The following is a 14,589-nucleotide window of genomic DNA, read 5'->3' as shown; positions in this document are numbered from 1 at the left end:
AAGACCCATGGCCACAACAGAACAATGGCAGCGATAGACAATTATTCTCTTTCCAAGTGTTAATGGGGTAGGAGGCATGCGTGAGGATTTGATAGAGGCTGAGGTACTCTAGGATTACCTGCATAGCTGTATGAGGTCATATGTAAGATAAATTTCTAGAAATGCTACATTAAACTGCTGAGTCAGACGGTAGGTGCCTCTAAAAGTGAAAGATTAATTTTAAAAGACCTTAAAGGTGAAACAGAAAAAGCGTGATGTGTAGAATAAACATCATACTTCATAGGTAGAAGCAGAGTGGCAAAAATGAGATAAGCTGTAGTCAAGATGGTTCAGTGTCACCAGGTAGTAGGTACAGAGACTGACATATAAGAAAACTCTCAGTGATTCCAGTTTGACTTTGACCTTCCCATTAACCTTCCTCCACTGCAACCTCCAATCATATGCAATGTCCCCATCCTACCAGTTATCAAATTCAATAGGCATTTCTAGGGCCCACCTGTTTCCTCTACCTTGACCATGATATTCTTCTTTCAGGTCACGTCTCACCTGAACCACTCTAACTCTTTTTGTTAACCTCCCAATCTTTTTTTTTTTTTTTTTTAAAGACAGAATCTCACCCTGTTGCCCAGGCTGGAGTGCCGTGGCATGATCTTGGATCACCGCAACCTCCGCCTCGTGGGTTCAAGTAATTCTCACACCCTCCCAAGTAGCTGGGATTACAGGCGCCTGCCACCATGCCTGATAATTTTTTTTTTGTATTTTTAGTACAGATGAGGTTTCACCATACTGGTCAGGCTGGTCTTGCACTCCTGACCTCAAAAGATCCACCTGCCTCGGCCTCCCAAAGTGCTGGGATTACAGGCGTAAGCCACCGCGCCTAGCCTAAACCTCCCAATTACCATCCATAGCTTTCCTAGACATTTGTTTAATATTTTATGTCTTTTTTTAGTATAAATATCTGATCTGCCATTTATATTCCTAAAGTGGCTCTAAATTACCTTCTAGATCAAAGAGCTATCTTTGACAATGATTTTTAAGCCCTGCTGTTTATCAGACTTTTAACATCCAGTTTAAGATACTTCCTCCACAATTTTTTCCCTGTTAATCATTTTCAATCCAATCACATGATCTCCAAATCTTCTTAATCCTCCTAACATAAGCATGCTTCATTCATTCACTCAACAAATACTTACTGAGCATCTATTGTCCAGCACTGGTTTAGATTCTGGGGATAATCTTGCCCCCAAAGAGGAGTTCAGGCAGGGAAGGTACTGGGTGTGAAGGGAAGGCAGGGAGACAGCCAATCAAATTTATCTACAGTGGCTGGATGGTGATAAATGCTATAGAAAAAACAGAGAAGGATAGAGTGATTCCAGGGTATGGTAAGGTATCATTTTCAGTTGAGGGTACCATAGAAGGCATCTTTGGAGCAGAAACCTGAAGAAGGAGAGCAGTAGTCATTTGGCTATCTGGGAGAAGATGATTCCAGGCAGAGGGAACAAGAACAATAGCTCCAAAGCAGGAATATTTCTGGGCAGACCGAAGCATGGCCAGGAGACCAGTGTGATGAAGCAGTCAGTATGAGAGTGAGCACTAGGAGATGTGTACACAAGAAACTTAGGACATTTTTAGTTTAGAGGATTGATATATAAAGCCACTAAACAGTTTCACTCAATTTTAAGACTCAAAGTTAAATAACGATCAAGGAAGAATACCCAAGATTACACCTGCAGCAATCCATTACTGAAGCATAGGGAAGGTGCCCACCACAAGACAAAGTTCCAGAAGTTACACTTGTGGGAAAATGCCCACGGGCTGGTGGTCCCCAGGCTTGTGAAGGAGAAGAAAGAGATGTTGCCATGGAGTTGTCTAAGGAAGTTGTACAGAACTTCCAGCATCACATATCATCAATGACTCTGCCTCCATTTCTTTCACTCCTTCTAAAATTTTTTATTCAGCTTACTGGAGAAAGTTTCTTAATAATGGAAAATAATGTAAAAGATGTGCTTTATTTAAAAAGCTTACTAGGGCATATCTATTTCATCAAGTGAAGGCTATGTCTACTTACAATGATTATTTGCTAGTGTGCTTTGTTTTCCATATGAAGTTTAGCATTAAAAAAAGGTTTTCCTGGTTTAAATTTTAATATGTTTTGTAACTGCTTTTTAATAGTATATTGTGAATATATGCCCATCATTAAATACACTAGATTTTTTTTTAAGGTATCCTATTCCACATATCCCAGAGATGTGTGTAGTGCCACATATATTGTAACCTGAGAATATGGCTTGAATAATTGGTATTCAAATTAGTTTTCTAGTTTTTCAAGTCAATCAAGTGTAAGTTCTGCACTCAGACTAAAAGCTGACACTTTGACTCACCCTGTACATCACCGAGACACAACACAGGATACTCTTATGATCTCAGTGGTCAACCTATAACAGATTCCTATCAAATGATTGAAGAAATCATCTAAGTTGTAGATTCAATGCAGATTTTTAGATTAATCCAAAAAAGAATGATTTGATGAAAGAGTTCAGCAATAAAAAACAAGGGAGGAGAAAATAATGTTTAATAGCAATGCAAAGATTAAATATAATTATAAAGACTTATGCATTACAAAGTTGCGGTAATTGATGTAGCAAGAAACTTGGGAAAACTGACAAGCATGTTATTTACCCGGGAAACATACTTTTTCCTTACTTCATTGTTTTCTCCAGTTTCCCTCTTCACTTTATGCAGTCCCACAAGCATCTTTAAAAGGTTGCATGTTGCTTCTGCAGTTGCATTTCAGTCCTATAAAAGAAGCAGCGCATCATCACTTCATGAGAAAACATTTCAGGAGGCTGAGTTATCCAATCTCATTAGTCTCCTTTCCTAATTCATTTGCACCAGAACTATACATAAACAGAAAAACCAGCGAGACAAGGGCAAAAAGAGGTTATCGAAATACAAACTAGCAATTTGAAACTATTAAAATTTCTAGTAGAAACTAGAACACAGAAATAAAGCAAACTCATTGGTCTCTGATAACAGATCAGGACAAAAATCTGTAATTTTAACGCTCTTTCCACCAATGAGTTTCCATCTCTCTCTCCCAGCTAAGTTTGAGATAGCTTGGCAGAAATATTAACAGATGTGTTGCTTTATAACTTCAAGAATGTGCTATTTTCTGATGTTCTTCCATTTGGGTTTTCCTGGTATGGATTCTAGAAGTACAAAAATGGCTCAGACTGTGAGTTCCAGGCCAAGGAACTGTTTTCATCTCTGTCTCTAACCATTACCCCTGTATTTCATCATGGGCACTTTTGGTGAATGAATGAGACAGTAACTATGTTTCCAACAGACAACCAGAGATGCTTCATGGGAAACAGTTGAAAAACCACTACTTTTGAGTTCTTATTTCTTACTTGAAGAATTCTCTTTGGTTGAGATGCTCATTAGCAGTAAAATGGTCCCAAAGTGAGTATACCAGAAGGTCTCAGAACTTCCAACAGACGTCTAGGCATTGGTACACTACACTATTGTACCATGACTATGTGCATCTATGAATGTACACAGGTTTCCCCCTCAAAAAAAAAAAAAAAAAAAAAAAAAAAACCCTCACCAAAGTGACTTCTTAACTTCTTAACACCATCGTCTTATGTCTTTAACATACACACATCTAGCTTTACACTGCATCAGGGATTGTTCTAAGAGCTTTAAGTACATTAATCCAATCCTTACAATGACCCTATGAAGTTGATTCTATATTCTAATCACCCAGATGAGGAAACTTAATAGGTAAATTACCCAAAGAAAAGCATTATGTTAAGGCTGGGTACGGTGGCTCACGTCTGTAATCCCAGCACTTTGGGAGGCCGAGGCGGGCAGATCACAAGGTCAGGAGTTCGAGACCAGCCTGACCAACATGGTGAAACCCCATCTCAACTAAAAATACAAAAATTAGCCAGGCATAGTGGTGCATGCCTGTAATCCCAGCTACTCAGGAGGTTGAGGCAGAAGAATTACTTGAAACCGGGAGGCAGAGGTTGCAGTGAGCCAAGATCGCACCACTGCACTTCAGGCTGGGCAACAGAACGAAACTCCATCCAAAAAAAAAAAAAAAAAAGGCCAGGCGCAATGGCTTACACCTGTAATCCTAGCACTTTGGGAGGCCGAGGCGGGTAGATCACGAGGTCAGGAGGTTGAGACCATCCTGACTAACATGGTGAAATCCTGTCTCTATTAAAAATACAAAAAAATCATCCAGGTGTGGTGGCGGGCGCCTGTAGTCCCAGCTACTCGGGAGGCTGAGGCAGGAGAATGGCACGAACCCGGGAGGTGGAGCTTACAGTGAGCTGAGATCACACCACTGCACTCCAGCCGGGGCGACAGAGCAAGATTCCCTCTCAAAAAAATTAAAAAGGATTATGCACGATGCTGCTGTTCATAGCCAGGGGTGCCTGGGCAAATATAATTGTGCAGTAAGCTACAGTGTCACCCATCTATTTCACTTTTTCTACTTCTGTCCTGGTATGCCTAAAGTAGCTCAATGTCTAGTTGAATTAGCTCTTGAAAATTTATCCTTATTAATAATTTACTGAAAAACAACTTCTAATTCTCTCTAACTTAAACCTCATCTTTGCTTATTTTTTGAAAATTATCCTCTGGGAGGCTGAGAAAGAAGACTGCTTGAGGCCAGGAGTTCAAGACCAACCTGGGCACCAGAGTGAGACAGACCACAGTCTCTACAAAAGTTGTTTTGTTTCTTGTTTTTTGTTTTTGATACAGAGTCTCCCTCTGTCCCCCAGGCTGGAGTGCAATGGCGCTATCTCAGCTCACTGCAACCTCCGCCTCCCAGGTTCAAGCAATTCTCCTGCCTCAACTTCCCGAGTAGCTGGGACTACAGGTACACACCACCATACCCAGCTAATTTTTGTATTTTTAGTAGAGACAGGGTTTCACCATGTTGGCCAGATGGTCTCAATCTCTTGACCTTGTGATCCGCCCGCCTCAGCCTCCAAAAGTGTTGGGATCACAGGCGTGAGCCACAGTGCCCGGCCTACAAAAGTTTCTTTAGAAAAATAGTCGGCATGACAGATATTTTCCTATGCTTGCCAGATCCCTTCTAACTTTAAAAATTGCAACACCCTTACTCAACCAAGGCATTAGAGTTCAGTTGATTGGTTGATTCAGATGATGCCAAAAACCATGAGTGCAATCCACTATAAACCAGTTAGCTTTGTTTGCTTCACATCTACAGATTTTTAGTCTGGATGGCATATTTTGGATCATAAGAGGAAGCAGGTAGGAGTGTGGAAGACAACATTTGCTGGAGAAACAAGTCTCCAAAAACAGCACTGACTGCGGGCCAGAAGCAACAGTCTCATTCATAAAGAAAAGCTTCATAATAATTGGCAAAACACTTCTAGCTTTCTGAGTAAGAAGCTCTTCTCAGATCCTTTGCCAGACTATAGCCTAAAGCTCCTCCTTCAAAAAACAAAACAGATGAGATAAAAATAAAAAATTAATGTTTTCCATTTTTGCACAGGCTCTGCTTGACAGATCTGAATACAATTTTCTTATTCCTGACACCAAGGCCACTGACAAAAAAAAATTTTTGAAATGATTTTAGAAAGTATCACAAAAATCTCTAGCAGTATAGCATACAAAATCACCAGAAAAACTTGACTGCAATTTCGTAAGTATGTCTTAGATTCTTTTTACAATTCCTTTAAATTTTCATAAAACCAAAAAATTATTCCATCTCCAAATAAAGTTATTTTAAACAAGCTTTTTCAAATTAAATGAAGGAAACAATATCAGACCAATGTGGTCTGATAAATTAAAAAAAAAATCCAGACCTACTCAAGGTAGAAGCTTTACCAGTTTCAACAAATAAAAATGAAAAAGTGAAACTATATTCCTTAATTGTTAGTTTAGGGAGAAACCTACTTGGGATCATCTGTCTTCATGTTTTCCTGTCCAGAGCTGGAAAGAACTTCCCAATGTACAAAGCACATGGGTTCCAACAGTCACAAGGTAACTATGACAGCAAAGCTACAGTTATCTGTGAGATCACAGAAACTATATGATGTAATTTTAAAAGTTGAAAATTCACAAAAAAAAAAAAGTTGAAAATTCACATAAAATATTAACCATTTTAAATGTACAATTCAGTGACATTTAGCACATTCACAATATTGTGCAACCATTACATCTACCTAGCTCCAAAATACTTTCATCACCCCAAAATGAACCTTGTATTCATTAAGCAGTCACTCCTATTCCTCCTCCTCCTACTCCTCCTCCTCCAGCTCCTGACAACCACTAATATGCTTTATGTCTCCATAAAATTACCTCTTGTGGAGATTTCATATAAATGCAATCAAACAATATGTGACCTTTTGGGTTGGCTTTCTTTCACTCTGCATAATGTTTCAAAGTTCATCTACATTGTAGCATGCATCAGTACTTCATTCCTATTTATGGCTGAAAAATATTCCACTGTATAGATGCACATCTTGCTCATCCATTCATTCACTGACAGACATTTGGGTTGTTTCCATCTTTTGGCTATTGTGAATAGTGTTGCCATGAACATGAGTGTACAAGTAGTTATCTGAATACCTGTTTTCAATTACTGGCTATATAACCAGGAGTGGAATTGCTGGGTCATATGGTAATTCTATATGGAATTCTATGAGGAACTACTGTTTTTCACAGTGGCTTCACCATTTTACTTTCCCAACAGCAAAGTACAAGGTTCTAATTTCTCCACATCCTCATCGATATATATAATTTTCTGTTTTTGTTTTTAAAGTATGGCCATCTTAGTGGGTGTGAAATGGTCTATCATTGTGGCTTTGATTTGCATTTCCTTAATGACCAAAGACCCAGGAAATCTTTTCATATGTTTCTTGGCCATTTACATATCTTTAGAAAATGTCTATTCAAGTCCCTTCCCCATATTTTCATTGGGTTATCTTTTCTGTTGTTCAGTTGTTTAAAAAAAAAAAAAAAACTCTTAACAGATTTGCAGGTATCTCCTCCCATTCTGCAGGTTGCCTTTCCACTTACTTGACAGTGTCCTTTGCTGCAAAATTTTAACATTTGATGCAGTCCAATTTGTCTATTTTTTTTTTTCTTTCGTTGCTTGTGCTTTTGGTGTCATTTCTAAGAATCCATTACCAAATCCAAGGTCATGAAGATTTACCCTTATGTTTTCTTCTAAGAGTTTATAGTCTTACCTCTTACAATTAGTTCTTTGGTCCACTCCACTTTGAGTTAATTTTAGTATGTGTGGGGTCCAACTTCACTCTTTTGCATGTAGATATCCAGTTGTACCTGCACCATTTGTTAAAGAGATTGTCCTTTCCCCAATGAATCATCTTGGCACTGCTCTCAAAGATCACAGATGTATGGGTTTATTTCTGGACTCTCAGTTTTATTCCACTGATCTATATGTCTATTCTTATGCCTACACCTATTTTGATTATTGTAGCTTTGTAGTATCTTTTGAAACTGGGAAGCATGAATACTCCAACTTTGTTTTTCTTTTTCAAGATTGTTTTGACTATTCAGGTCCCCTGCAGTTCTATATGAATTTTAGGATCAGCTTTCCTATTTCTGCAAAAATAGCTACTGGAATTTTGGTCGAGATTGCACTGAATCTTTACATCACTTTGAGTAGTATTGTCATCTTTATAATATTAAGTCTTCTAATCCATGGATGTCTTTCCATTCTATGATGTAATTTTAAGGTTATCTTAAAACATCCTTGATAAGGTGATACACTAATTTCTTTAGTTGTCTGTATCTCTATGGTAATTTACTAATATCCCAGAGTATGTCACAAATATGAAGTTTACACTTGCCACTGGTAATCCAAAATTCATATTCCAGAGAATGAGTGTAAATTATGTAGTGTCTTACTATTTCATTTGCTTTGGCCTATGGAAAAGGTCAGAACTTAAGGATTTTCATTTTCCTGACTTATAATTAAGTTTCATTATCTTCAGTTCCCAGTAGAGGAAGAGAGACGCATGAAGCTTATTTGTTCACTGATAAGAGTTAAGTTGTTTAACAGACTTCACAGAATGGTATCAGGGACTCTTTCATGTAGTTTAAATCCCCCCAAATTGATTATGTAACATTAGCTACTTCGACAAAGATTTTGCTCACAGAAGCTTGAGAGTCAGAGCTTAAAGTATCAACTATAATTGGACAGGGTGTCGGTTGGAGAGGAAGGCTTTTACAAGTCTTTTCTTTAAAATTTTTTGGCTAAAGTCTGTGAGAGAACAATCACTTGACATTATAAAGGTAACTTGAGCTGGATACAATTTGGTTTTTGCTCACACATCAAAATTAGAACTGACAATAACACAATAACCCAGGAAAAATCACTGTGGAGTTTTATAAGACTAGCAATTGCAAGGAAAGTATATATTCCCCTAAAATAAAAGTCATTTGAAACCAGTAGATTATGAGTCTGAGTGAGGGGCAGCGATTGCCTCAGTTGTGATGTTTAGTGTCAACTTTTCAAAGCTTCAGTTTGCACCTCCTTTCAATGTATAAGCTACATGAAACTCAGAGTCCAAGGTGATCCAGCAACATCAGAAAGGATCTTAAGAATCAAACTGGGCCAGGCGCAGTGGCTCACGCCTGTAATTCCAGCACTTTGGGAGGCCAAGGCAGGTGGATCGACTGGGGTCAGAAGTTTGAGACCAGCCTAGCTAGCAGGGTGAAACCCTGTCTCTACTAAAAATACAAAAATTAGCAGGGCGTGGAGGTGGGCACCTGTAATTCCAGCTACTCGGGAGGGTGAAGCAGGAGAATCACTTGAACCCAGGAGGCGGAGGTTGCAGTGAGCCAAGATCGTGCCATCTGCACTCCAGCCTGGGCAACAAGAGTGAAACTCCGTCTCAAAAAAAAAAAAGAAAAGAAAAGAAAAGAAACTGTTTATAAATACCTTCAGTCAGAAAATACCATCTGTTGAAATAAACAACCACCAAATCCTAGGAAAAAGAAATACAATTCCATGTATTTTGCCACCTATAATGAAACTAAAAGCAATAAAAATATCGTCTGGCAGGTGCTCGGGGTCAGTGCTTTGGCAGAGCATGTTAGCTAATGTAAAATTTGAATTTCTGAGTCAATGTTTATTTTTTGTTTTCACCAGAAAGTTTAAGTTGAAGAGGGCAAGGGAAAAAAAAAATAGGCCCAGGCAAGAAATGGGGGCCAGAAGGTAACCAGGTAAAAACCTGATGCAGTGACACAACAGAGAGACAACAGTCCAGTGATGAGGAGAACTGGGTTAGGATGGACATAGGGTAGACTCTTGCTGGCTCAGTCCGATGCCAAGCAATCAGCACAGTGAGCAAGGCTGGTTAGCATAACATCCATAGGAGACTCACTCTCATGGCATGAGTTTTGCCACAAATTCTTCCAGAACTGGAAAGCCCTTCTAACACGGCAGGTGGAGAGGGCTTCCTGTTCTTTGGTCTTACACCACTGCCTAATGAGGGTCCTATCTTCAGGGCCCACACAATTTCCCATCTTCTAAGAGTGTCTTCAACAAGCTAACTGAATGACTGTACTTCTCCCTCTCCATTTCTTCAGCTCTAGTTGCACTCAGTTAACCTGAACTCTGTGTGAAGATTCAGAGGACAGAAGAAATACAAAAAATAAAAATAAATTTACAAAAACACCAAACAAACAAAAATTCAGAGGATGGGCTGGATACAGAGGCAGTGTCCGAGGAAACAGGATAAAGGCCACATTCTCTTTGGTTGGTGGTGGCATAGAGGAAAATGAACTCTACAAGGAATGAGACAGGAGGGGAGGTGCTGTGCCCTGTCTGTCACAGAAAGAGGCATCCTGGGCCTCTCAAACCCAGAGCTCAGAATTCCTGCTCTTACGGAGTGTGCTCAATACCTGAATGTATTATAGCCACTTGAGTCTGGGGGATTTTTTTGGTTTTCCAGTTATCAAGTATATCCCCCAATCCCACCCTTAAGAGTCTGTTTTCCTTTTTTTTTTTTTAAACTGTAGCTCATGTTGGAAAAGCAGTTAGGGAAGTACTTTAAGAGTATATCCTAGTACTCCTTAGCCTGAAGCCTCTGCAGAAGGAAGCCCAGATAAGGCACTTCAGGGACATTTGCTGCAAGGCTGCTGGGGAGAGGAAGTGCCCCTCCTCACTCTCAGTATAGTCAAGGCTCAGCGTTTTCAGTAACCTCTCTGTCTCAAAGCAACTGCTGTGATTTGATCCAATGTGGTAGTGGCTCTCTTGGTCTCTAATTGGGTACCCTGAGCTCTCTCAATGCTTAGCTCTTTTTTTTTTTTCTTTCTGTAAAGGGAGTTTTCAATTTGCAGGCCTGTCGTTCTGTGCCCAAGATCTGAACTCTTAGGCGTCCGCCTGGGACTTGGCGGGCTCACTTTAGTTTTGTTTTCTGTTCTCTTTGTGGTGGTCTTAGTTATAAGCGCCTGGAAACCAGCCCTTAACTGCAGGGCAAATGCTTGCTTCACAAGCCCTGCTAGACAGAAAAAAGGAGAAAGAAAGCACACTGGGGTTTATGACATAGCTACAAACTACCCCCAATTTTTAAATAGACAAAACCTGGACACATCCTACATATCTGTCAGCATAAGAATAGATTTTAAAAATTGTGATATTCATACAATGGAATACTACTCAGCAATAAAAAAGAATACATTTCTGATACACATGTAATGGATGAATCTCCAAAGCATGGTGAGCAAAAGAAGTTAGATAGAAAATAAAATGTGGAGTTCTAGAAAAGATAAAATTTATGGTGGTAAAAATCACAATAGAATGATGAAGACAGACAAGACAGCATAAGGAGGAAACTTTTCTAGAGTGGCAAAAATGTTCTGTATACTGATTGGGGGTGGTGTTTATATAAGTATAAACATTTGACAAAAACGTATATAAACTAACCAGGCAAGGTGGGGTGTACTTGTAGTCCCAGTTGCTTGGGAGGCTGAAGCAGGAGGATTGCTAGAGCCCAGGAGTTTAAGGTCAGCCTGGACAACATAGCAAGACTCTATCTCTTAAAAAAAGAAACTAACTTATTCAACTATATACTTTTTTTAAATGACACAAACATTTTTGTAACATTTTTTAAATGGCACAAAGCCAGTTTTCCATCATGTTGCATCTATGTGGCTAGTATTTTGAGAAAAGGGTATATTTTTAAAGTATTTGATGTACTCAAATATACCTCTTTAAACAAACAGTTAAATCTCTTTAAGGTAGTGTGTAAATTTATACTGAGTTCAATTAATTCTTAATACTGAATTACACAGAGAATTCTCTCACATTTCTCCTGCCCTACCCTCCATGTTATTTTTTTTTTTTTTTTTTTTTTTTTTTTGGGACAGGGTCTCGCTCTATCGCCCAGGTTGGAGTGCAGTGGTGCTATCTTGGCTTACGGCAAGCTCCGCCTTCCGGGTTCACACCATTCTCTTGCCTCAGCCTCCCAAGTAGCTGGGACTACAGGCACCCGCCACCACGCCTGGCTAATTTTTTGTATTTTTAGTAGAGACGGGGTTTCACCGTGTTAGCCAGGATGGTCTCGAGCTTCTGACCTCGTGATCCACACACCTTGGCCTCCCAAAGTGCTGAGATTACAGGCGTGAGCCACCGCGCCCGGCCCCCTCCATGTTAAATATTTTAAACATGTTTTAAAAGCATAAAGAATAGTGTAAGGGATGGAAAGATTAATTTTAGTGTGGAAAAAAAACTCCCCTGATTACAAGAGCAATACACTTTCAATATAAGCAAACTGGAAAATACAAAGGAGTAGAGAAGATTATAGCTAGGGGAGGCTGGGTGTGGTGGCTTATACCTGGGATTGCACTTTGGGAGGCCGAGGTGGGCGAATTACTTGAGGCCAGGAATTCGAGACTAGCCTGGCCAACATGGTGAAACTACATCTGTACTAAAAATACAAAAATTAGCTGGGTGTTGGGGGTTAACACTTGTAGTCCCAGCTACTCAGGAAGCTGAGGCAGGAGAACTGCTTGAACTAGGGAGGCAGAGGTTGCAGTGAGCAGAGATTGTGCCACTGTAACTCCAGCCCGGTCGACAGAGAGAGACCCTGTCTTGAAGAAAAATAAAATAAAAAGATTATAGCTGGGGGAAAGCTTATATAACCCAAAAAATATCCACTACCAAAAGATAAGCACCGTCAACATTCTGATGCACACACATGTGCACACACACAATTTTAACCATACTGGGATCATACTGCACATATTGGTATTTTTTCGTACTTAAATATGGGTCTGATAAACATCTCTCATGTTATTGAGCATTCTTTGCATCTTTTATTACTACTGAGGTTAAACCTTTTCATGTGATTACTGGCCATTCATACGTCTTTGTGGAACAGCTTGGCAATTTAAAAAATAATACCAATATTTTCCTGAATATACTTATTGTAGATATACAGAAAATACAGAAGACTATAAGACTATAGAGGAAAAAGTGCACATAATTCAAATCATAGAAACAATCACTACTGCTAATTTTTACTGTTGCCCAGGTTGGAGTGCAGCAGTGCAATCTCAGTTCACTGCAACCTTCGCCTCCTGGGTTCAAGCAATTCTCCTGCCTCAGTCTCCTGAGTAGCTGGAACTAGAAGCGCCCACCACCATGCTGGCTAATTTTGGTATTTTTAGTAGAGACGGGGTTTCACCATATTGGCCAGGCTGATCTTGAACTTCTGACCTTGTGATCCTCCCGCTTTGGCCTCCCAAAGTGCTGGGATTACAGATGTGAGCCACCTTGCCCGATCTCTCTGCAGTTTTTAAACAGAATATTCTAGATAAATCTGTTTTACAGTATATATTTTTTTCACCTAGCATCATTATATAAGCATTTTCCCTATGACATTAAAATCTTTTTAAATATTTATGTTAACTTCATTTTGTTTAATTTTGTTAGCTGCATAGATGTACCATAATTTGTACCATAATTTAGCAATTATCCAGTGTCAGGCATTTGGATGTGTTTGGTTTTTGTTTTTATTTATTTTTATTTTTATATTTTTTTTGAGACAGAGTCTCGCTCTGTTGCCCAGGATGGAGTGCAGTGGTACGATCTGGGTTAACTGCAAGCTCTGCCTCCCAGGTTCATGCCATTCTCCTGGTTCAGCCTCCCAAGTAGCTGGGACTACAGGTGCTTGCCACCACGCCCAGCTAATTTTTTGTATTTTTAGTAGAGACAGGGTTTCACTGTGCTAGCCAGGATGGTCTCGATCTCCTGACCTCGTGATCTGCCTGCTTCAGCCTCCCAAAGTGCTGGGATTACAGGCGTTAGCCACCACGCCCTGCCTGTTTTTACTTATTTTATAACATCTTTGTAAATAAATTATTGTCTTCACCCATGATTACTTCCTTGGGATAGACTGCCAGAATTTGAATCCTGGGTCAAAGAGGATGGAAGTTTTAAAGGCGCATATTGCCAAACTGCACTGAGTATTGTACCACTTTGCATTCCACAAGAAGTATATAAGAATGTCTATACTTCTACATCCTTGTTAGCATTAAATTCTCTTTCTCATATATAATCCTCACCCCTTATATACTCCCCACCACAACCTACGCTCCACACACACACACAAAAACACACTTCACTAATTTGACACGTGAAAAATGGTATCTTACAACTTTAAATGCTTTTTTTTTTTTTAACTAATAGAATGAAGTAGTTTTTCATTTGGTTAAACCACCTCAAGTTCCTCTTCTGTAACTCCTTGAATTCAGCTCAACTCCTTGAATGTCTGATACTATTCAGAAGTAACCAAAAAGTATTTGAGGACTTCTTGCTCATCATAAATAATGATTAACTTAGAATGTACTTCTCCTGTCTCTTAAAATCACCAATATAAAAGACTACTTTTAAAAATATATATATTATAAAAATACAAGAGTAATAAGTTCACAGCAGCACAGGATAAACAGGAAAGATACCATCAGAAGAGCATGAGGACTTCTGGGCCAAAGGGAGGGGAAATGCCATCAGGACTGACTGAATGACAGCAATACTAAGACGTAAAGGAAACTGCAACTTGAACCAAGCAAAAGAAGGAAACTCTAAAACTGTGAATATAACCATAGAACCCCTCGGGGAGAACAAACTCAAATTCAGACATAAGGGAAGCTGGATGTAGAAGCAGAAGTGAGCCCAGGACTGTCAGGAGAATAATTAGAGGCCTATGGAACAGCTGCATCCTCCAGTGTTCTCAGAAAGGCTAAGCTGTGAGAACAGCTCTCTATAATAAAGTGGAGGATCAGCTGTGGGGGAACCACCCACATAGGTGCTGGGACTACAGAATGAAGAAACAGCACCACACATGACAACGCACACACCCGCCTAGAAGGCAGCTGACTGAATCCCTGGAGGTATATCCCTGGTAGCAGGACCAGCACTCCTGTACTCTGAATTTGCTTCCGGAAGAATAATTCCCACTTGCGCTGAGAAAACCCACTACAGTTACCACTCTGATCACACAATCAAAAAGTTCTCAATCCTGGACGCACATCAGAATCATCTGCTAAGCTTTTTAGAAATATCAATTG

The 14,589-nt window shown here is 39.5% G+C and overlaps 1 protein-coding gene across 14 annotated transcripts in view; it reads right to left on the bottom strand.

The window, feature by feature from the left end:
• ZHX3 (zinc fingers and homeoboxes 3) overlaps nt 1–14,589 on the bottom strand; it is a 140,888-nt gene that overhangs the window by 86,394 nt on the left and 39,905 nt on the right. For 4 of the 14 annotated variants that reach the window (XM_050806642.1, XM_050806641.1, XM_050806643.1 and 1 more), the window contains one exon: nt 2,693–2,796. The gene's annotated coding sequence lies outside the window, so the exon portion shown is untranslated. The other 10 variants (XM_050806640.1, XM_050806630.1, XM_050806639.1 and 7 more) reach the window with 5 other exon arrangements.

Source organism: Macaca thibetana, chromosome 10 (genome assembly GCF_024542745.1).
Source record: "Macaca thibetana thibetana isolate TM-01 chromosome 10, ASM2454274v1, whole genome shotgun sequence".
Taxonomy (NCBI): Eukaryota; Metazoa; Chordata; class Mammalia; order Primates; family Cercopithecidae; genus Macaca; species Macaca thibetana.
Note: the sequence above shows the minus strand (reverse complement) of the source record. Positions and strands in the feature narration are given on the sequence as shown.